Raw genomic sequence first — 23,020 nt, 5'->3', positions numbered from 1 at the left:
AGACCAAGAGAATCAGAATGTGGCTCTAGGCATTGGTATTTTCTTTAAAAAAAAAAAAAACCAACCCAGGTGTGGGTCTCATGTGAAGCCAGGTTTGAGAACCACCAGCTTTGAGGATCTGAGACCCTTCTTAGCCAGGGCGGTTCTCAAACAGATGAGAAACCTGGACCTTCCCATATGTACCCCTCCTCTGGCAGCAATATGGCTCACATGTTTGTTTCTCTTCCTTTTTGGCATTATCAGTTCCAGTTGTTAAAGGCAGGAAAACTGGGGTCATTGATCTCTCTTTTGTGATTTATGATTCAGAAGGAAGCCTGGGGTGGAGGGCTGGGGTGATGCTTACTTCTGTGCTTGCCATTATTTATTTTTATTTTTATTTTGTTAGACACCTGCTTTTCTGGAAAACCTGGAAGCCATTGGCAGGGCTGTCTGGACCCCTCCTCCAGTCCTCCCAAGGCCTTGCCTGGACACAACTGACATCTACATAGACAGTCACACTCGTGGAACACAAGGGGGAGGGGTGGGGATTCGGTGTGGCCTCAGTTGTTCTCAAATTACATGATAAAGTAGATGTAGTGGATCCTTTACACCAAAAGGCGTTGTGGAGTCCAGTTATAGGAATGCATAACATGTTAGCAGGACTCATTGTAGCCTCCTCCTCAGAAGAGCCAAGGAACTCAGCCACACCCTTAAAGGCAAGGTGATTGCACTACAATTAGTTGACCTATCTGGAAAATTAAAGCTTCCCTGTGGTTTGAGGTTCTGCTCCTTTCTTTTTCTTTTCTTTTCTTTTCTTTTTTTTTTTTTTTTTTTTTTTTTTGAATTCTTACAAGCTTCTGTTTTTGTTTTGTTTTTACCACCCTTGAGATCCAGGTGAGGCTTTTGCTTGGAGTAGTTCGTGCATCCTATGGAGACAGGTTATCAGCGTTGTGCTAGCATTGTGCACTTCGGTCTGGGGTGGGGGGTTAGGTAGGTGTTGGGGTGCGGTGGGGGGGGAATTCTGCTTGAAGTCTGCGTGGGCCAATGCCGAATTCAGACTTGGCTGCCAGACCCACCACGAGTCCGTGCTGTCCAAAGGGAGCAGACCGGAGGCAAGGAATCCTAGCGCTCAGATGTGTTCTCACTCACTCCTCCCTTGCTAAGGTAAGCGTCGTCAGCCTTCCACTTGGTTCAGAGACGAACCCCAGCGCGGGCGCGCGTGTCCGCACACGCGGACGGCAGACCAATCCGAGGGGCGCGTGCCTGAAGGGAGAAGGCGATCCCGCCCCGCTCACCCCACCCAGGCCCCCGCAGCCTGCCCCCGCCCCACGCCGGGCCCCGTCACCCGGACCTACCTGCCCGGTCCTGGCCTCGGAGAGCGCGCGGGCTGCCAGGGCACGGCCCACCTGGAGAGCGCGGCGAGCGCGGGGGGCGCGGGGAGCGCGGGGGGCGCGGGGGCGGCGGCCGCCCCGCAGGTGCGCCCCACCTGCCGCCCGATTGGCCGCGGCGGCGGCGCTCGGCGGGAGCGGGGCGGGTGATGGATGGCCTGTCTGGCCGCCGGGGTCCGAGCCGCGGGGGGCCCCGAGTGTCCACGGCAGCGCGCGGCGCGGCGCGGGCACTGGGCGGGGAGAGCGAGACGCCTGCACAAAGGGACCCGGCTCGCCGCGTTTGGGTCTTGAAGATTAGTTTCTATTATATCTCCGTGGGAGGAAGGAAAACGCACGATGGGAAAGTGGAGGGCGAAGAGCCCCGCGCAATTTGGGACCGCTGTTTGACAAATCGTCTCGCCATCGGAACAATCCCCGAGCCTCCCCTTCCCAAACTGCAAACAGTTTTGACGTCCTGTTTGCCGGTCGTGTGGCCGATGCCCCGTTGGTTATACGAAACCAGACCTCAACAGTTAGGTGCAGGCTCTCGTCTCGGCAACATTCAAATCATTGGAAATAGGTTTCAAAAAATTGGGGGGCGGGGGGTGTAGGAGGACACGATGCACTTTAGATGGTCTGTGCAGGATAAAACAAAAACAAAAACAAAACACAATTGGATATTAAATGCTTAAAAAAAGAAAAACCTTAGCTCCAAAAGAGTAAAATAAAATAGAAGAGTGTGTTCCAGAGATCATTTTGCACTCTAGAATGTAAAATTTTCATAATTTGTCTAGCTTTTACGTGCTTAAAAGTCATGAGCAATTTGAATGTTTTGTTTATCCTTGCAAAAAGATGACAGCACATGGTTTTAGGCAATTCGATTTAGGAAGTGTCCTTTTACAAACTCATTAGATTGAGAGTAGGGATTGAAGCAGACAGAGGATAACAGGAAAAAATATGTCATGAACCACCAGAGAAATTGGGTTGGTAGAGAGCTATTGTATCATCCGGGCTCTTCTTTGGCAACTGAAGGGCAGGTGCATTCACCATGAGTGTTTCCTCCTGTACAAGCTGCGGCACTGAAGCTAATACATCTCATGTCAAGAAATAAGGCAGTCCTGCCTATAAGCTGATTTTTACCTCTGAGAGCAAAATAGTTTAGAGAAAACAGTAGGATTTTTTTTTTGGGGGGGGGGATGTTATTCCACCTCATTGTGCTTTAGAATACCCACCATCCATCCGACTTCTGTCCTAGCAACCACCACCCCTAAGAAAATAAAAGCCATACTTAAAATAGCAATAAGTGAAATTGAATCATGTCACAGAGGTGTATTTTATCCCATTGTGGTTGGAAATGAGTCAAGGGAGCAAGAACGTAGCTCCACGCAATTTCTCTTTGAAATACCATATTTTTAACAGTACAACAGTAAGTCAAAAAAATTAAAGAAACTTAATCCCATCGAGCTAGCACAGATAGTGTATTGGCCCTCCCCCCACAGTAAAGCACACATGAATTAAATTCATGTACGTTTCTTCCTAGAATTGTTTTTATGTATGCTTAAATATTTATAAAAGAGTTCATTTGAATCCTGTGGGTTTTTTTTTATATATGATATCAAAAGAACTTTTTAATATTAGTAGAAGATAGCCATGTTAATCAATTTTAGTAACACCCTAAGATTTCCTTGAGTGTATATATAATTTGATTAACCATTTCCTCATTGTTGGTTATTAGGTAGCTTCTAGCTTTCAATAAAGTAAATAATACAGTAAGGAACATCTTTCCGTCTTTTAAATTATTGATTTCAAAGAAACCATTTAAATGGGACACATAGGCCATGTTTAACGAACATCTTGATAATTTTATACAATAATTTCCAAATTGCTTTACAAAAGAAGAAGAAGAAGAAGAAGAAGAAGAAGAAAAGGAAAGAAAAACAAAAAACTTGTAGCTTTCCATCCTATCTAACAGGAAAATATCTGGTCACTTTATTTTACAGTATGCTCAGCGTTATTGAGAATATTAATAAAAAAATATTTGGAAAAAAAATATTTGGTAATGTAGCAGGTGTGCTCATTTCTTTTGTTTTCCTTGATTATTAATGATGGTATCCTATTGATCCTTTTAAAAAAAGGATTTCCCTCTTTGCTTTCCCTCTTTTCAATTTTTGGTTCCCCTTTTATTTAATTATTGAGATACCTCTGGTCAACATATGAAAACGAAATACTACATTTCTACAAATTTCTCTTTCATGGTGTCCATTTTCAACTAGGGTTGCACCCCCTGGTTAAAAAGACCATAGCAAGAAATCCCTGACAAAATTGGGCTAACCTGCAGTTTGAGATGATCTATTGAATTTAGATTTCCAGCAAGCTTCTGCTTCCTCTCCATTGTGACACATAAAATGATATTATCCTCTGTGAAATTACCCTGGAAACTTAAGGTACTTTATAGCAAATCGTATTCTCTCATTAGGAAACTCAGGATCGTTGATCCTTGCACTAGCTTTCTTTCTCGCCTGAAAATTTGTGTTGTTTTCTTAGGCTGCGATGTGGTCGTTTAAAAATGCCTTCGTGCGTTTCCGCACCTTCACAAGTGCACCAGTGCCCAGTAAATAAAGTAGCAGCCCATGTCCCTTTTAGCAAAAGCTATATATCTGTTCAGACTTGTAATTTGCTCCGTTTATATCCTTTGCCCTTGAACTCTGGTTATTAACGCAATGTTTCTCCAAATGATGCCATATAACTCTGCTCCCAGCACATTCACGGTGACACCACGCAAACATTCCAAGGGCCAGGGCCAGCTGAGGAACGGAAGAAATGATGACTGAATTGTGGGAGTTTCAGCACATTACTCACGATGGAGCGGCTGTAAAACTCTGGCTGTGAATATTCAAATTGCAACAAGGCCAGCGCCAGACTTTTGCTAATATTCTGAGGTCTGACTTGGGAAGCAATTTTGCAAAGTAGCTTTGATTAAAAAGGAGGCAGCCAGAACACTTCTCCCAAGAAATGAACTAAAAACCCATCAAAGGATTTGAGACAGGTGTCCCAATTATACATCTTAAAAAAAATTATTTGTGGTCAGTCTGGGGGTGCGGGTGGGATTTTTGCTCAGTTATAAACCACAGATTGTATAGGTAGTAGAACCATAGATCGAATTCCTTTGTGTAAACTGTAATGAAATGCACCCATTTTTGTTGTGGTTGTTGTTTGCTTTAAGTAGTTTGCATCCTATGTCTTAAGACTGCTAAGCATTAACTGGGCTTAATACTGTTTTCATTTTAAAATAGAAAAAAAATGCACTGATTAATATTGTGTGAAGTTTTGGAGAGGAAATAGGACCAGACTGCCTCTACAATTTCTGTGGAGGGAATGTACTGATTAACCAAATTAATAATTTAGGTATGATCGCAGAGACTGTGTGAAACCTCGTTTGGAACGGAAATTGTTCTCCCACATTTTAGAAAAGGACATTTACAAAAAAGCCCCTTTCTTTTAAAATGAGGAAGTCCTACGTAGAGGATAACATGGTGGAAGAAAGAGCCTGCCCAGGTCAGCCTATTTTGAAATGTTGTATTTGTTTCAAAATAATATCTTTAAAAAGTTTATTTTTTCAAAGCTTGTTATTTGAACAAGTTTTAGTAGATTCATATTGAAATGACCTTCCAAAAAAGTTTTCTGTTTTTTTTTTTTGGGGGGGTGGGCAGCATTTTACCCTTAAGCAAATTGTTCATGGCAATGAGATTTAATTGGTACACCTCCTCCAAAAAATTCTTGGCTATGCATAATGCATTTCCTACAAAAAAAAATGTTGATGGGAATGAGAAAATAATATACCATCAAATATCAAATTTTATGCTGGAACATAAGCTGCCTTGAAACCTCAGGGCATAAGTCTTAGTACTCACTGTGTGCCTTTAGAAAGAAAAAAACACTTTCACTACTCCGATTGACTACACTATTAATGCACAAAAGATGATTTAAGTACATTTACATCTGTAAATACACACGTGAATGTTGCCAATGGAAAACAAATAAGCTATAGCTTCCCAAGAACACCAAGCACATCTGTAAAATATTAGCTGCCCTCATTTCAGTATTATTTCCGGAGGAAAATGGATTCTAGGTTCCAAGTAACATATATTAAGAATAGTTTGGAAAACAGTCTTTTCATGACTATGGAGCTGTCCATTTTCTTCCTAGTCTCTCTAATCAACTATACTTAAATTAAAGGAGTTTTTCACATTTAAGTAAAGAGACTCTTCTGAGCGATCTTAATTTGAGTGCATGGTTTGGCTAAGGAAGATAAAAGTACTGATAAGGGAATTTTGATTTTTTTTGTGTGTGAGAATTTTAGAATCTCCTATTTACTGGATGAGCTAGCTCTTGAGGCAGACACCTTGGTTACATCATTAAATCTGAATCCCCATGAAAGGAATGCCTGATGAACGCCCTCAATCTCGTTATTGAATTAAATGCATAAATAAACACAGTTGAATGTTTATTGTTGCATATCATGTAACTGAAATGTAATGAAACTATGGGCTTTATAATATTAAGTAATTTTAATTAAACTAGATCTTGTTTATGGTTTCCTCATCCTAAAACATCACAATGTTTTGCTTTCTGTATTTCATTCAGAAAATTATGGTTCCATTGTGCTAGTAAAACCATGTTTGGGGGTGCCTGGCTGTCTCAGTCGGTAGAGAATGGGACTATTGATCTTGACGTGGGTTCAACACCCATGTTGGACATAGAGCTTACTTTAAAAAAAAAAAAAATGAAGAAAAAAATAAAACCAAGTTTGAAGAACCTGGTCATATGTTTTTTTGTTGTTGTTGTTTTTGTTGTTGTTGTTGTTGTTTTTTCCCCATCTTCTGAACTGATTGCTAAAAGGCACATGTGAACTAAAGCTGTGAATGATGTTAGATGCATATTTTATACAGTTGCAAAGGAAAGCTATATTATTTGGTGGAAAGCATGTGTTTTGGTCTTGATAGAATGAGAGCATTGCTTATTAAAAATTCTGAATGACTTGAACTTTCAGTGGTTATCCACAGACTAAACTTTGGATTTTCTACCTTGTCCTCCTAAATAAAATATATTTATGTATAATGCAGATTCTATGTAGTCAGTTTACACCAATCACAGTTTCAAACATTGACTTCCGAAATGTTAAAAAGAATATTCATCCCTGATTCTGTCCTTCATCCCATTTCCCTTTTCATAAAGATATGTATTTCTAACATTTCTATTAGAACTTGCTTTCCTAACATGTTTGTGTGGCTACTTCTTAAAAACTTCTTCTCTATCTTTTCCTTCTCAGTATTAGTGCTATTTTAGTGTGGGAAATTATCTATTGACTTTCCCTAAAGAAGATCAAGATTTGTCTGTCTTTTCTATCTCTACTCCTTATTTTCTTAATAGTTACATTATACTTTTTAAATTAATATTCAGTGTGCATTATCACTAATAAATTCTACTGAGGGCTGTGAACATTTTTTTCACAATTTCTTTTTCCCCTGGTGTTAATAATTGCTTTTTTGTTTGCTTCTGTGTTCTTTTACTTAATTTTCTAGTAATTGGCACTATAGCATGATCATCAAATCCTCTCCCAATCTCTCTCAAAATATTCATATATTTCAGTTCCTCTACCAAGGCCTTCTTAAAAAAAAAAAAAAAATCTTTCCAGGGGGCACCTGGCTGGCTTGGTACATAGAGCATGTGACTTTTGACCTTAGGATGGTGAGTTTGATCCCCATCTGGGGTATGGAGCCTACTTTAAAAAATACATATAATTAAAAAAAAAATCTTTCCAGGACTATCTGGTCTACTTCCCCGTAGACTGGATGCCCTTGTATCTAGGCACAACTGTTTTCTGGGTTCTCCATTCCCAACAGTGTTGGAAGATGCTTCAATTATCTCTTGTGCTGGGTATCCTCCTTTCTATATCCCCTTTCTTTCCCTTTCTTGATTTATTTTCTCATATATGTGGTGCCCATTCTCCTATGACTGGCTATAAAAATATGAGGAAGATTTCACAATCTAAAAATGTTCTTATTTTATACAACCTGTTTACTAGTAGTCTGGCTTGGACTGAAGTATAATGCGTAAGTTTCTACCTTTCTAGAAGATGATAATTGTGCCTACTACATGTCTTATTGTTTTCTTAAGATTATATCAACAACTTATATTGTTTAAATGCTATTTTGAGGGATGCCTGGGTGGCTCAGTTGGTTAAGTGGCCAACTCTTAATCTCAGCTCAGATCATATCATCAGAGTCCTGGGATGGAGCCCCACTTTGGGCTCCACGCTCAGTGGGGAGTCAGCTTGAGGATTCTCTTTCTCCCTCTCCCTTTGCCCCTCTCCTCACTCACACACACTCTCTTTCTCAAATAAATAAATAAATAAATAAATAAATAAATCTTAAAAAAATGCTATTTTGAAGTAATATTGTTAAGTATTTCATCAATTGATTATTCCTGATGTTAGTGAAGAATGCTGAGTATGGAATGGATGGAAGTAGGCAGAATGTATGCTGCAGAACTGAGTTCTGTTCTGGCCAACAAAGTGAAAGGCACCCCACATTAAAGAAGATTAATTTCTATTATGAGATTATTGAAGGGTGAAAATTAAAATAGGAGAGATAGATTATCGAAGACATACTCAGCAATGTAAGATTTAATTAAAGTAAGTTATTCCAAACTCTATTTGCAGATGCAAACGCTAATAAACTGAGTGCTAGATCTTAAACACACTTTCCTAAAACCTTCAAGTAAAATCTGCTACTCATCATCAAAATATTGAGATGACTATTCTGAATACGTGACTCCTCCACATTGTATTTGAGTTAACATTCCACTTTTACAGTGATTTATTGAATTAACCTCAAAAAATTCTAATTAGCAAGAAAATCAGTATACATCTAAGAATGCTCTGTAATATCAATGCTTTCAAGAGTTATACACAGTGAAGTAAAAAGCAGAGTGGATATAAAATAAGATTTAAAAAATATTACCAAGTTTAATATCATTCTCATAAGCTTCCCAAGTCTGGTGCAATATATTCAGGCCTGTGAAGGTCAATACAAAATGACAGATTGAAATACTGTACGTGACTTGCAAAAGTCATTTTTGGGCAAGCTGTTTTCCAGGACTTAAATTAAATTAAAGCATACCTTGCTTGAGACGTTTTTATTTTAACTGGATTGTGGCCTCGTTTTCAAAGAATATCACTTTTATCCCCGGTTGTCAAATAGATATTACCATTGTGAAAATGAGTTTGATAGCATGTGGCAAATACTGATTAAGTGCTGGCTCTGTTTCTTGAAGAAATGATTTTTTTTTTTATCATTGAAAATAAAATGCCAAGGGTTTTCCCCTCATAATTTGCAACGTCTTCCTGAGGCTGTAATTGATAGAGGGAGTATGTCCTAGTGTTTAGGAATACACGATTTGAGCCAGACACAGTTGGGTTCAAATCCCATGTCTGTCACTTATTAGAAAACTATTTAACCTATCTGCAGTAACTGGTTACTTCACGTATGAAGTGGGGAAAATAACTAGTGTTTATCAGAATCCAGCAAGGCATATAGCACAGTGCCTGGCTCAGAGGGAGGAGACATTGCTGCTGTCAATGATTTTATCATTGGTCTGTAATTTCATTATTTTTGTTTTTAATTATTAACTTTCCTATCAACTAATAGTATAATTTTAGCGCTCTTGGCTTTGTATACTGATAATGCCGGAGATGAAGATCCTCAAATGACATAATTTGTAATCAGATCAAACGTTTTCTGTGCCTGAGTCACTAAGACTCTGCTCATTTTCAGGCCCTCATGGGTGGATGGTGGAAACTTCTGCAAATCTCACTTCTCTGAGCTTTCTCTGGATGAATTTGATTTTGAGAAGGTCCTTACCTTTGACCCTTGTTTTTTTTTTTTTTTTTTTTCTTATTTCTTCCCTTTTCCTTTATAGGATCTGCCATCATTACTATCAACGAGAAGCCAACCAGACATGTAGTACAGACCTATTTGGTCACTATGGCTCCTTAAGGCATTCCCCCTCATACTCTCAGGGTCCCTGTCATATGTCCTGTCATTACAGGAGTCATAATGAGATAGATGGGCTGAATCAAATTGATCAGTCCTGTCTATTTCAGCCACACTTCTTCATGCCGGATCAATGCTTATTAAGCACAAAGTAAAGAGAAATTTTGGCCACATTTTATGAAACCCTTTTTTTACTTTATTGGTGTTGAGAATAAATAAATTGTTCCCTAGCAATATCCAACGATGACCAATGAGATATCTTCTTTTTAAGGTTTTCTTAAGTACCACCTTGGACTTTGAGACTTCTATCTATTTGATGTTTTAATTCAATTATCATTTTATTAAAAACAACCCCATTCTCGTCACTAAGCGTAACAGGTAAAATGCATAGAACAAATGCACATCTTTTTTTCTTCTTTATTTTGTTGTTAATTTTTTTTTTTTTTTGAATACCATGAAATTTTTAAAATTTATTTTAAATTCCAGTATAGGGGATCCCTGATGGCTTGGTGGTTTAGTGCCTGCCTTTGGCCCAGGGCGTGATCTTGAAGGTCCGGGATCGAGTCCCACATCGGGCTCCCTGCGTGGGGCTTGCTTCTCCTCTGCCTATGTCTCTGCCTCTGTGTGTGTGTGTGTGTGTGTGTCATGAATAAATAAATACAATCTTTAAAAAAAATAAATTCCAGTATAGTTAAGATACAGTGTTATATCAGTTCTGAGTATACAATATAGTGATTCAATAAGACCATACATCATGCGGTACCCATCATGACAAGTGCTCTCCTTCCTCCCTATCAATTGTACATTTATGCATTTTGAGGCACACATGCTTTTGTATATAACTTTGCCAAGCATCCCAATGGTTTCCACAGGCCCCTCATCCAAGAAATGTAACAAGAGTTTCATTTACATTTATTCGTGAAGAACAAAAAACTAGATATTAGACCTCCAAACCTTCAGATATTTGAGTGTATCTTCATAATCTGAACACCTCAAGGAGTGGAGGTAGGCAGAGCTGGGCAGAGCACGCAGTTGTCCATTCAGTGCGGGCCTATCTATCCACGTGGCTACAGGAAGAAGAGGTTGGAAAGGAAGCTGAACCAGCCATAGGCCAAAGGTGGGAGCCAACTTTCCCTCTCCTCTCAAGTTCTAAAGAAGATTTCAAAATAATTGTAATAGTAGATGATAATTACATTATTATATTACTATTATTTTGAAGACTTTATTTTTTAGAGCAAATTTAGGTTTATAAAGAAATTGAGAGGAAGCTACAGAGATTTTTCCATTTATCCCCTATCCCCACACATGCATGGTCTCTCCCATTATCCACATCACTCACAGAATGATACATTTTTTTGCCAAGGATGAAAATACACTGGCATATAATCATCCAAAGTCCATAGTTTACCTTAAGATTTAGGTAATAGGTGATTATACATTGCATGGGTTTGAACAAATTCATAGGAACATATATCAATCATATAATACAATACACAGTATTTTCACTGCCCCCAAATTTCTATGCTCTACCTTTTCATCTCTTGTGTTTGTTCCCACCCCTGGCAACGACAGATACTTTTACTCTCTCCATAGTTTTACTTTTCCAGAAAGTCATATGCTTGGAATAATACAGTAAATAACCTTTTCAGATTGACTTCTTTGACTTAGTAATACGCATTGAAAGGTCCTTATGTCTAAAATATAGGAGATGAAAAAACACTATATGGCCATCTCGGCAGTTTGGGAGTTAGTCTTGAAATCAGGAACCGTGAAGTCTCCAACTTTTTCTTTTTTGATATTGTTTTGGCTATTTTGAATTACTTGCAAATATATATATATTGAGAAGGAGACACATCTATGAATCTATGATTCTATAAAGGAGACACATCTATGAATTGGATTGGGTAGGGTTTTCTTAAATATGACATCAGTCATTTTGACATATGACACTCCACATTTTGGAGTGAACTTATCTATTTCTGGAAGGAAAAGGAAGATGGAATTTTGATAGGATTGTATTGAAAGTGTAGGTCATTTTGGAAAATATTGCCATTTAATAATATTATATTTTCCAATCCATAAACATGGATGTCTTTCAATTTATTTAAATCTTTAACTGATTTCAAGAATATATTATGTTTTTCAATGAATAGTTTTGTACTTCCTTGGTTACATTTACTCATAAGTATCTTACTCTTTGTGATGCTATTATATATAGGAATGCTTTCTTAGGTTTCATTTTGTGATCCTATTATATATGGGAATGTTTCTAATATTTTCACTTTTAAATTGTTCATTCCAAGTGTGTTAAAATACAACTGGGTTTTGGTTAAAAAAATAAAAAAATTAAAAAATAAAGTTCCTTATGTCATTTCATGGCTTGATAGCTCATTTCCTTTCTGTGCTGAATAATATTCCATTGTCTGGATGTGCCAGTTTATTTGTCGTCACATCGCCTGAAGGATACTTTGGTTGCTTCTGGTTTTGGAAATTACGAGTAAATCTTCCCTAAACATTCATGTACAGGCTTTTGTGTGGACATAAGTTTTCAGCTTCTTTGGATAAACATCAAGGACTATAACTACTGGATCATACTTACCAGAATATGTGTAGTTTTATAAGAAACGTCCAACTGTCTTCCAAGGTGGCTGTGCCATACTGCATTCACATGAGAAATGTATGAGATGCCCTGTTGATCCACATCTTTGATAGCATTTGTAATGAATTTTGTTTTGTCAGTGTTCCAGATATTGATCATTTTAATGTGTATAGTATTATCTCATTGGTGTTTTCATTTGTACTTCTGATGACATATGGTATAGAAAAAAAAAATGTATGCCACCCTCACATCTTTGGTGAGATGTCTGTTAAGAACTTTGGCCAAGTTTTTGATTGGATTGTTTGTCTTCGTATTGAGTTTTAAGAATTCCACATATATTTTAGTTAATAGCCCTCTGTCAGATGTGTCTTTTGCAAATATTTTCTCCAAATCCATGGCTTGTTTTCTAAATCTCTTAATATTGCCTTTCACAGACCAGAAGTTTTTAATTTTAATAAAGTCCAATTTATTCTTTCATGGCTCCTATCCTCTATGTTGTATCTAAAGCACATCACAATATCTGGGGTCATCTAGGTTTTCTCCTGTGTTACCTTCTAGGAGTTTTATAGTTTTGGATTTTATGTTTAGGTCTATGATCTATTTTGAGTTCATTTTTGTAAAGAGATAAGGTCTGTGTCTAGATTAATGATTTCACCTGTGGATATCCAAGTGTTAAACACCATTTGTTGAAGAGACTACCTTTGTTCCATTGTGTTCCCTTTGCTCCTTTGTCAAAGATCAGTTAAGTATATATGTGTGAGTCTATTTCTGGATGCTCTATTTTGTTCCATTGTCTGTTCTTTTGTCAATACCACACTGTCTTGATTACTGTCACTTTATATGAAGTCTTGAAGTTGGGAGGTGTCAGTCCTCCAACTTTGTTTTTCTCCTTCAATACTGTCATAGGTATTCTGGATCCTTTGCTTATCCGTATAAACTTTAGAATCAATTTGTCAATATCCACCAAATATCCATCCAACTTGCTGGATTTTGATTGGAATTACATTGAATCTATAGATCAAGTTCAAAAGAACTTGACATTTTGACAATATTGAGTCTTCCCATCTATGAACATGGAATATCTCTTCATTTATATAATTCATCTTTGATTTTATTATCAAAGTTTGTAGTTTTCCTATAAAAACAAATGTTGCACATTTTTAAAATATTTATACGTAAGTGTTTAATTTTTGGGTGATAATGTAAATGGTACTCTGTTTTTAACTTCAAACTCCACTTGTTCATTTTGGATACATAGGAAAGCTATTGACTTTTATATGTTAACCTTGTATCCTGCAACCTTGCTATAGTCATTTGCAATAGTTGTAGAAGGTTTGGTGAATGTGTGTATGTGTGTATGTGTGTCAACTCTTTCAAGCATGATGGATGTTGGCTATAGGTTTTTTGCAGGTAGTCCTTATGAAGTTGAGAAAATACCCTCTATTTTTAGTTTACTGACAGTTTTTGATCATGAATGAGTGTTGGATTTTGCCAAATGGATTTTCTACATGTAACATTTGATCACATGATTTTTCTTTTTTGCCTTACTGATGTGATTAATAGTCTTTATTTAAAAATTTTTAAAGCTATCACAGCACTTTATTTTTCTTTCCAATTTTCTTGAAATAAAATTGACATATAACATTATGTAAGTTTAAGATGTAAAAAGTGATGATTATATGTGTATAAAAATGATTACTACAATTAGATTAGTTAACACATGTATTACCTCACATAATACAAATTTTGTGAATTTTGTGTGTAGGAAGAACCCTTAAGATCTACTCTCTTAACAGCTTTCATCACATATAACAGTATTGTTAACTAGAGTCATCACACTGTACGTTTGATACTCAGAATTTATTGATCTTATAATTCTAAGTTTGACTCTTTGACATCTCCCCATCCTCCTCTCCCATTTGATTTTCTGTTTCTATGAGTTTGGCCTTTTTCCCTCAGATTTCATGTATAAGAGAGATTATACAGAATTTCTATTTCTCTGATTTATTTCACTGAGCATAATGTGCTCAAAGCTCACCCATGGTATTACAAATGACAAGATTTTCTTCCTTTTTATGGCTGAATAATCTCTCTCTTTCTCTCTCATTCTCTCCTTCCCCACCCCCCCATCTCTCTTTCTCTCTCTGTATATGTGTGTACATTTTCTTAATCTATTCATCTGTTGATGGGCACTTAGGTTCTTTCCATGTCTTGACTATTGTGAAATACACTGCAATGAATCTGGGGATGCAGGTAATCTCTTTGTGATAGTGATCATTTCTTTCAGATATATATTCAAAAATAGAATTACCAGATTATAGGGTATTTTATTTTTAATTTTTTGTGTAACTTCCATGCTGTTTTCCATAATGGCTGCATCAATTTATATTCCCACCAACAATGCATTGGAATCCCCTTTTCTCCACATCCTCATTAACATTTGTTACCTCTTATCTTTTTGATAATAGCCATTCTAACAGGCAGGGGGTGATAACTCCTTGTGGTTTTGATTTGCATTTCCATGACAGTTAGCTATGTTGAGTATATTTTCATGTATCTGTTGGCCATATGTATGTCTTCTTTGGAAACACATCTATTCAAGTCCTCTGCTCATTTTCTAGTCAGATTTTTTTCCTTCTTTGCTAGTGAGTTGCATGAGTTTCTCCTATGTTTGAGTTGTTAGCCTCTTACCTTATATTTGGTTTGCAAATATTTCCTTCCATTCTGTAGGTTGCCATTTCATTCTGTTGATCGTTTCTTTTGATGGGCAGAAAAATTTTAATTTGATGTAGTCCTATTTATTTGTTGCTTGTGCTTTTGGTGTCATATCAAAAAAATTCATTTCTAACACCATTATTGAGGAGCTTTTTCCTCATATTTTCTTCTAGGAGTTTTATAGTTTCAGGTTTTACATTTAAGTATTTAACCCATTTCAAGTTAATTTTTGTGAGTGGTGTAAAATAGAGGTCCAATTTCATTCTTTCCATGTGAATACTCAGTTTTCTAAACTCATTTATTGACTCTTGTCAAAAATTAATTGATCATGTATTTGTGGGTTTATTTTGGTACTATCTATTCTACTCCACTGGTGTGTGTGTGTATGTGTGTGTATATATGTGTTATGACAGTTGCTTACTTTTTGGCTACTATTGCTCAGTAGTATACTTTGAAATCAGGAATTGTGATGCCTCTGGCTTTTTCCTTCTTTCTCAAGATTGCTTTGCATATTCGAGTTCTTTTGTGGTTTCACATGAATTTCAGGATTGAATTTTTCTCTTCTATTTCTTCTGTAAAAAAATGCCATTGGAATTTTGACAGGAATTGCATTGAATGGTAAATGGATTTGAGTAGTATGGGCATTTTAAAAATATTAATCATTCCCATCCACAAGCAAACAATACCTTTCCATTTATCTGTGTCTTATTTCTTTCATCAGTGTCTTAATTTTTTTTTAAAGATTTTATTTATTTATTCATGAGAGACACAGAGAGAGAGAGAGAGAGTCAGAGACATAGGCAGAGAGAGAAGCAGGCTCCATGCAGGGAGTCTGATGAGGGACTTGATCCCGGAACTCCAGGATCATGCCCTGGGCTGAAGGCAGGTGTTAAACCACTGAGCCACCCAGGGATCCCCTCATCAGTGTCTTTACAATTTCTAGTATTCAGGTCCTCCACCTCCTTTGTTAAGTTTATTACAAAATATTTTATTTTTATGGTGCTATTGTGAGTGGAATTATTTTCTTTCTTTTTGTTTTCAGATATTTTCTTGTTAGTGCATAGAAATAAAACTGACTTTCCCATTTTGATTTTATATTCTTCAACTTAGCTGAATTTGCTTATTGATTCTAGCAGTTTTTTGGTGGACTCCTTTAGGTTTTCTACATGTAAGATCATGCATCTGCAAAAAGAGACAATTTTATTTCTTCCTTTCTTTTTTCTTTTTAAAGACTCTATTTACTTATTATATAAATAAATAAGAGAGAGAGAGAGAACAAGCAGGGGGAGGGACAAGTGGAGAGAGAGAGAAAATTTCAGGCAGGCTCTTTGCTCAGCACAGAACTTGACACAGGGCGTGATCACACAACCCTGAGATCATGACTTGAGCTGAAATCAAGAGATTCTTGATGCTTAACCAACTGAGCCACCAGGCACCCCTTTCTTCTTCCTTTCTCATTTAGATGTCTTTCTTTATTTTATTTTTTTTCCTACCTAAGTGCTCTGACTTGGAATTGCAGTACTAGGTTCAAATGGAGAGTTGAGAATGGGCTTCCATGTCTTATTCCTGATTTTAGAGGAAAAGCTTTCAACTTTTCACCATGAATGTGTTAGCTATGGGTTTGTCATCTATGTCCTTAGTATTTTGAGTTATATTCCTTCCGTACCCAATTTGCTAGGAATTTTTATCATGAAAGGGTGTCAAGGGATGCCTAGGTGGCTCAGTGCTTGAGCATCTGCCTTTGGCTCAGGTCCTGATCCCAGGGTCCTAGGATCGAGTCCCACATCAGGTTCCCCGAGGAGCCTGCTTCTCCCTCTGCCTATGTCTCTGCCTCTCCCAGTGTCACTCATGAATAAATAAAATTTTTTTAAAGGTGTTGAATTTTGTCAAATGCTTTTTTTCTGCATTTGTTGAGAAAATCGTATCATTTTTATCCCTCATTTCATTAATGTGGTGCATTGCATTCATTGATTTGCATATGTTGAACCATCCTTGTATCCCAGGAATCAGTCCCACTTGATTATGATGTATGGTCCTTATAATGTGCTGTGGATTTCAGTTTTACTAGGATTTTGTTCAGAATTTTTGCATCCGTATTCATCAAGGATACCGGCCTATTGGTTTCTCTTCTTATAATGTCCTTATCTGACTTTGGCATCTGGATAATGCTGGCTTTATAAAATGAGTTTGGGAATGCTCTCTTTTCAGTATTTTGGGAGAGTGTGAGAATAAATTATGTTAATTCTTCTTTAAATGTTTAGTACAATTCACCAGAGAAACCACCTGATCTGGGGTTTCCTTTTTTAGGAAGTTTTTGTTTTTTGATTTTGTTTTTTGATTTTGTTTTTGTTTGTTTTGTTTTGTTTTAAGATTTTATTTATTTATTCATGACAGACACAGAGAGAGGCAGAGACATAGGCAGAGGAGAATCAGGCTTCCTGTGGGGAGCCTAAAACAGGACTCTATCCCAGGACCCCAGGATCACACCCTGAGACAAAGGCAGCTGCTCAACCACTGAGCCACCCAGGTGCCCCTTTGAGAAGTTTTTGATTACTGCTTTACTATCTTTAGTCTTTACTGATCTGCTTAGATTTTCTATTTCTTCATGGTTCAGTTCTGGTAGTTTGCATATTGGTAAGAATTTATCCATTTCTTTAGGTTATCTGATTTGTTGGCATCATATAATCATTCATAGTAACCTCTTAACGATCCATTGTGTTTCTGTGGTGTCAGTTATAATGTCTCTTGTTCCACCTATAATTCTGCTTATTTGAGTCCTCTCTCTCTCTCTCTCTCTCCTTTTTTGGTTGGTCTAGGTGAAGGTTTGTCAGTTTTATCTTTTCAAAACTAAATTTGAGTTTCATTGACTTTTTTCCTACTGTCTTCCTAGTCTCGATTTCATCTATTTATGCTCTAGCCTTTATTATGTCCTTTTTTTTAGCTCACTTTTGAGCTCCATTTGTTCTTATTTTTCTACTTTCCTGAGATGTAAAGTTAGGTTGTTTATTTGATACCTTTTTTCTTAATGTCGGTATTTATTTTAACATAGATATTTATGACATTGTTAATAAAATTTTCTTAATGTAAGTATTTTATAAAATTCCCTCTTAGAACTGCTTTTGTTGCACATCATATGTATTGGTATTCATTTTCATTTGTCGAAAATACTTACTGACTTTGCTTTTGATTTCTTTCATTCTTTAAAGATTTTATTTACTTATTTATCTGAGAGAGAAAGAGAAGGAATAAGAGGGAGGAGTGGCAGAGAAAGAGGAAGAAGCAGACTATCCATTGAGCAGAAAGCCCCATGCAAGGCTCGATCCCAGGACCCTGGGATCATGACCTGAGCTGAAGGCAGATGCTTAACCATCAGAGTGATTCAGCCACCCCTGAACTGACCTGTCAGTTGCTCAGGAGTATTGTCTAATTTACACATTTATGTGAATTTTTTCAATTTTCCTTCTATTATTGATTTCTAGTTTCCATACCACTGTGATCAGATCACACTAGGTTTGATTCCAACCTTAAATTTTTTAAGACTTGCCTTGTAACTTAACATAAGATCTATCCTGCAAAATGTTCTGTCAAAGCTCAAGAAGAAAGAGTATTTAATGCTGTTGAATGGAATGTACTATATGTGTCTGTTAGGTTTATTTGGTCGATAGTATTGTTCAGATTCTCTGTTTTCTTACTTTCTCATGGATGATCTAGTCACTGTTGAAAGTGGGGTATTAAAATCCCCTATTATTGTATTGCTGTCTATTTTTTCCTATAGTTCTGTTAATATTTGCTTTAAATATTTAGGTAGTCCCATGTGGAGTGCATATATATTTTCAATCATTAAATGGTTAGTAGTTTTTAAATAACCTTATTGGTAAAACTACAATGTTGACAATCAGCTGTGTGTCAATCACTATTTTTATCTTTCTTATTATTATTACTGGTCTATTAAAAGTCCAAGTCTGAGACCCACTGACTAACTACATATTTATTACCATCTTGCTAAATGGTGGGTGCCATGTTCTGAGCTGGGTATGTCAAATTAGGACACAGCCCCTGCCCGTGTGGGTCAGCTCCATGAAGGCAAGACAGTCTCTATATTTTTTTTCTTTCTCCTCTATAGTATGCCTCATACACAGTAAGTGAGAAAGAAACATCTTTTGAATGGGTGAACAAATGAAACTGTGTCACATTCATACACTTACCTGATCACTATTGGTTATCACTTAACTAATCTGATTAACTAAAATTTCTTAAATGGTTACATGTATAGGCTTATGAGACAGAAAAAAGGAATGGGAAAGGGAAGAAGCATCCATCTCACCAACCCATAGACTTGGGCAAGTCATTCAATGTCCTCTAAGAAAATATACTAACTTTATAACTCTCAAAATGTCACCTTTGAGAGTAATGACATAAATGGAAACATTTGGGCAACTCTCAATGCTAGACCTCTTTCTGTGTTCTCTTTCCACTTTCAGTTCAAGAAAAACTGCCTCCCTCAAACCATACACACACAATGTTATTTAAGGAAATTATAGAGAACATGGCAAGCAGATAGTGTTTATTATTTTTGAGTAGGTCAAATTATTCTGACCTCTCATTGTAGAGTGTGGGCAGTCATATGCCATGTTCTTCTACTTTATAAGACTTGGAACCTTAGTTTAAATCGCTTAAAGGAAATCTCTTGAAATTTTTTTTTAAAGATTTATTTATTTATTGGCGAGAGAGAGACAGAGAGAACATATGTGACAGAGGAATGGGCGGAGGGAGATAATCCCAAACAGGCTTTATGCTCAGAGGATCTCATGACCCTGAGATCAAGACTTGAGCTGAAACCAAGAGTCAGATGCTTAACTGACTGTGATACTCAGGTACCCCAAGAACTCTATTGTGGGGTAACTCTAATTTGGGTAAGGTTGTCTATACATATTAAGCCCTCTACCTGAATAGATGAGAATAAGATTGGTTACCTAAATATCATTAAATAAAGTAGTCAAAATTTCTTTAGGCCTAAAATATGCTTCATCATAATTTAATAAACTGCTACTTATCTTTGGAAGTTTACCATAAGAAAATGTTTGTAATGATTTGAGCTAAAACTCTAATATTCAACTATAAAGTGTTCTTACACATCAGTAAGAAGTCCTATAGAATGGGCAAAACATGAACAGTGAATTCATGGAAGAAAAAAAAGACACAATAAATGTAGGAAACAACTAAATAATAATTTATAAAACAACATGTTTATGGAATACTAGTCACCAAACAAAAGCAAACGGAGAAACTATTACCAATTTTTGTCCTTCATATTGACAACAATTAACAAAATATTAACAAACAAATGTTGGAAATGATACATACTCATATATGGTTGATAGGAGTTGGCAGGAAGTTTTTTACTCAAATATAGATTGACCTAGCTATCTCAGTAATAGAAATTTATTCTGAAAACTAATTTTACATCATGGGTGCAGAAAGGACTTATTATTAACAGTGGAACACTAGAAATGATCTCAATGTCCACCAAGTAGGTAAGTGATTATCTAAACCTTGGTTCAGCTGTGCCATAGGATTCTAGACAGCCCTTATAAATGCCTAGAATGGAAAACCTTTTAAGATATGTCAAGTGGAAAAAAAAAAACAAAAACGTTGTTGTTTCTGGGGGACAGAGAAGAAGGAGAGGGAATTGAGAGTCTAGGAATGGTGAAAGGAGGCTCTCACAGTTGTGTTATTCTGGTTGTTTTCATCTTTTTTAAAAAATAGAGTATATTCAAATATTTTGCAATTTAATTTTTTTAGAGTTCTTTTAATTCAATGTAACGAATCTTAACAAAGAATTACATTATTTTCTTAATGATTTATAGTAGTTCTTTGTAAATCCTGGATAGTAATAATTGACTAGAAACATTAAATTCTTCTAAACTGGTACTTGTTCTTGGTTTATGAAGTCTTTTCTTACTCAAAAAAATGTGTTATACTATGACATCATAGATGATATAATAGTCTTCTAAGGTTTTAGGTTATGTACATGTCAAGATTATAAAAATACCATCCAGAATTTTTTTTTAAGATTTTATTTATTCATTAGAGACACAGAGAGAGAGAGAGAGGCAGAGACACAGCCAGAGAGAGAAGCAGGCTCCATGCAGGGAGTCCAATGCAGGACTCGATCCTCAGACCGAGGGATTATGACCTGAGCCGATGGCAGACACTTAATGAGCCACCCAGCATCCCTCATCCAGAAATTTTATTCTGTTTTTTTTTTTTTTATGGTTTTCAAATGCATGTATCTCTGTGGTACACCTAAAATGGTTTTCTTTTTTTTAATTTTATTTATTTATTTATTTATTTATTTATTTACTTACTTACTTACTTACTTACTTACTTACTATTTGTTTTGAGAGAGAGAGCACAAGCACACTCACATGAGCAAGTAGGGAAGCAGGGGTAGAAGGAGAGGGAGAGAGAGAATCTTAAGTAGGCTTCATGCTGGGCACTAAGATCCTGACCTGAGGGGAAATGAAGAGTTAGCCACTTAACCATCTGAGTCACCCAGATGCCCCAAAGTTTTTCTTTTCTGTGAAGTAGTTTACCTTGAACTTTTTCCCTAAAGTTTGATATCCAATTTGACATATCTTAAATGTTTTTCCTTTCCTACTAATTTAAAATATAAATTTTATCAATTCCTAGATACACAAAGACCTGTTTCTCTATTTTCTTTTCCACTCATACATTTTTTCTGTCCCTTTGCAAATACCAGAGTTTTAATTATTATAAGCTTGCAGTTTGTTCTATAATCTAATGAAGTTTCTCTTAGCATCTTTGTTTTCCAAACTTTCTAGACTCTCTTTATAGAGGAGTCAGCTTGTGAAGTGCCACTAACTATCATACTGCAATTTTTATTTGAATCATTTTTAACTTATAGATATATTTAGGAAAATTTATATCGTTATAATATTGAATTTTTCTAACATACATCTTCACTCACCATTTAATTATGTATTCTTTTATGTTTTGTGGTTAATTTTCATTTAATTATTTTGTTCACACAGGCATTTCTTATTTCTAATTACTGTTATTTCTAGGTAAATGATGGTGTTTATTACTGTTATGAAAGACCTGTTTTATTTCTATTATAGTCTCCAGTTGATTATTCTTGTCTTAAGAAAGCATATTGCTTTTACAATATTGATCTTGGATCTGATCAGCATCCTCTGAATTGTGTGATTCTCACAATAAGTATGTCCATTCTTTTCTTAAAACTCCTAGATAGTGTCTGTAAATTATGACCCTCTCTCTTTTTCCATTTTAGCATTATCTCTCATGTCTTTCTCATTTTAATACATTAATCAGAATCTCTAATACAGTGCTAAATAGCAGCAATGAGAGTCAGTTCTCCTGTCTTTTTTGTGTGTGAGCTTTGATAGGAATGATTGTAACATTCTAGAAATAAGTATGATTTGGACTATACATTTCTGGTAGATTCCATATTTCAAATAGAAGCATTTTTTTTTCTATGTTAGCATAAGTTGTGTTGTTGTTGTCATCACTTAATTTTTTCAGTTAAATCATTAATACTCTCTGTACAAAGGCATCATAACACATTGGTTCAGAGAGCAAGTTGGAGAGTCCAAATTCTGCATATCCTGTGTCATTCCACCACTTAATTTCCCTGTGCCTCATTTTTTTAATCTGAAAAGAGGGAGAAATAATAGGATCTACTCCACAAAGTTATTTTAAAAATTAAGTGGATTCATGAATGTTAAAAAGTTTAAAATAGTGTCTAGTACATAGCACTCAATAGGAGTTATTATTTATCATTATTGTTACTATTATAGAAATATACATTTGATTTTCACGTTTGTTTAATATAGTGACATATATTAACATATTTCTCAATGCTGCACCATCTTAACATTTCTGAGATTTACCCTATTTGGTCATGATTCATTTAGCCCATTGCTGGATTGAATTCACTAGTATTTGCATCTGTTTGTAATACACATTTTGGTCTACTGTTTTCTTTTGGATGAATGGGTTTGTGTGTGTGTTTATGTGTGTTTGTGATTTTATACAATTTTATTTTCAAGATTATACTACCATCATCTAATGAATTAGAAAGATGTCCTTTTTTTTTCTTTGTGCCTTGGGACACTTTCTATCACATAGATGCTTATACAAAGTTTCTATAAAACTTATCTTCAAAGTTTGGAGTCACTTTTAGGAACAGAGCTCTAACAAAGGTTTAGTTTCTTTTGTGATTATTTGCGTATTCAGGGTTTTTTTTTTGATAGAAACTTGAT

The 23,020-nt window shown here is 36.1% G+C and overlaps 1 long non-coding RNA gene across 3 annotated transcripts in view; it reads left to right on the top strand.

The window, feature by feature from the left end:
- The first annotated feature begins 390 nt into the window (after positions 1-390).
- Positions 391-23,020, top strand: part of LOC102155852 — a 123,677-nt gene continuing 101,047 nt past the window's right edge. For all 3 annotated transcript variants that reach the window (XR_005357010.1, XR_005357011.1, XR_005357012.1), the window contains exon 1: positions 391-1,143. This is a non-coding gene — a long non-coding RNA (uncharacterized LOC102155852). The remainder of the gene's footprint in view (positions 1,144-23,020) is intronic.

This window comes from Canis lupus, chromosome 3 (assembly GCF_011100685.1).
Source record: "Canis lupus familiaris isolate Mischka breed German Shepherd chromosome 3, alternate assembly UU_Cfam_GSD_1.0, whole genome shotgun sequence".
NCBI classification, from domain to species: domain Eukaryota; kingdom Metazoa; phylum Chordata; class Mammalia; order Carnivora; family Canidae; genus Canis; species Canis lupus.
Note: the sequence above shows the minus strand (reverse complement) of the source record. Positions and strands in the feature narration are given on the sequence as shown.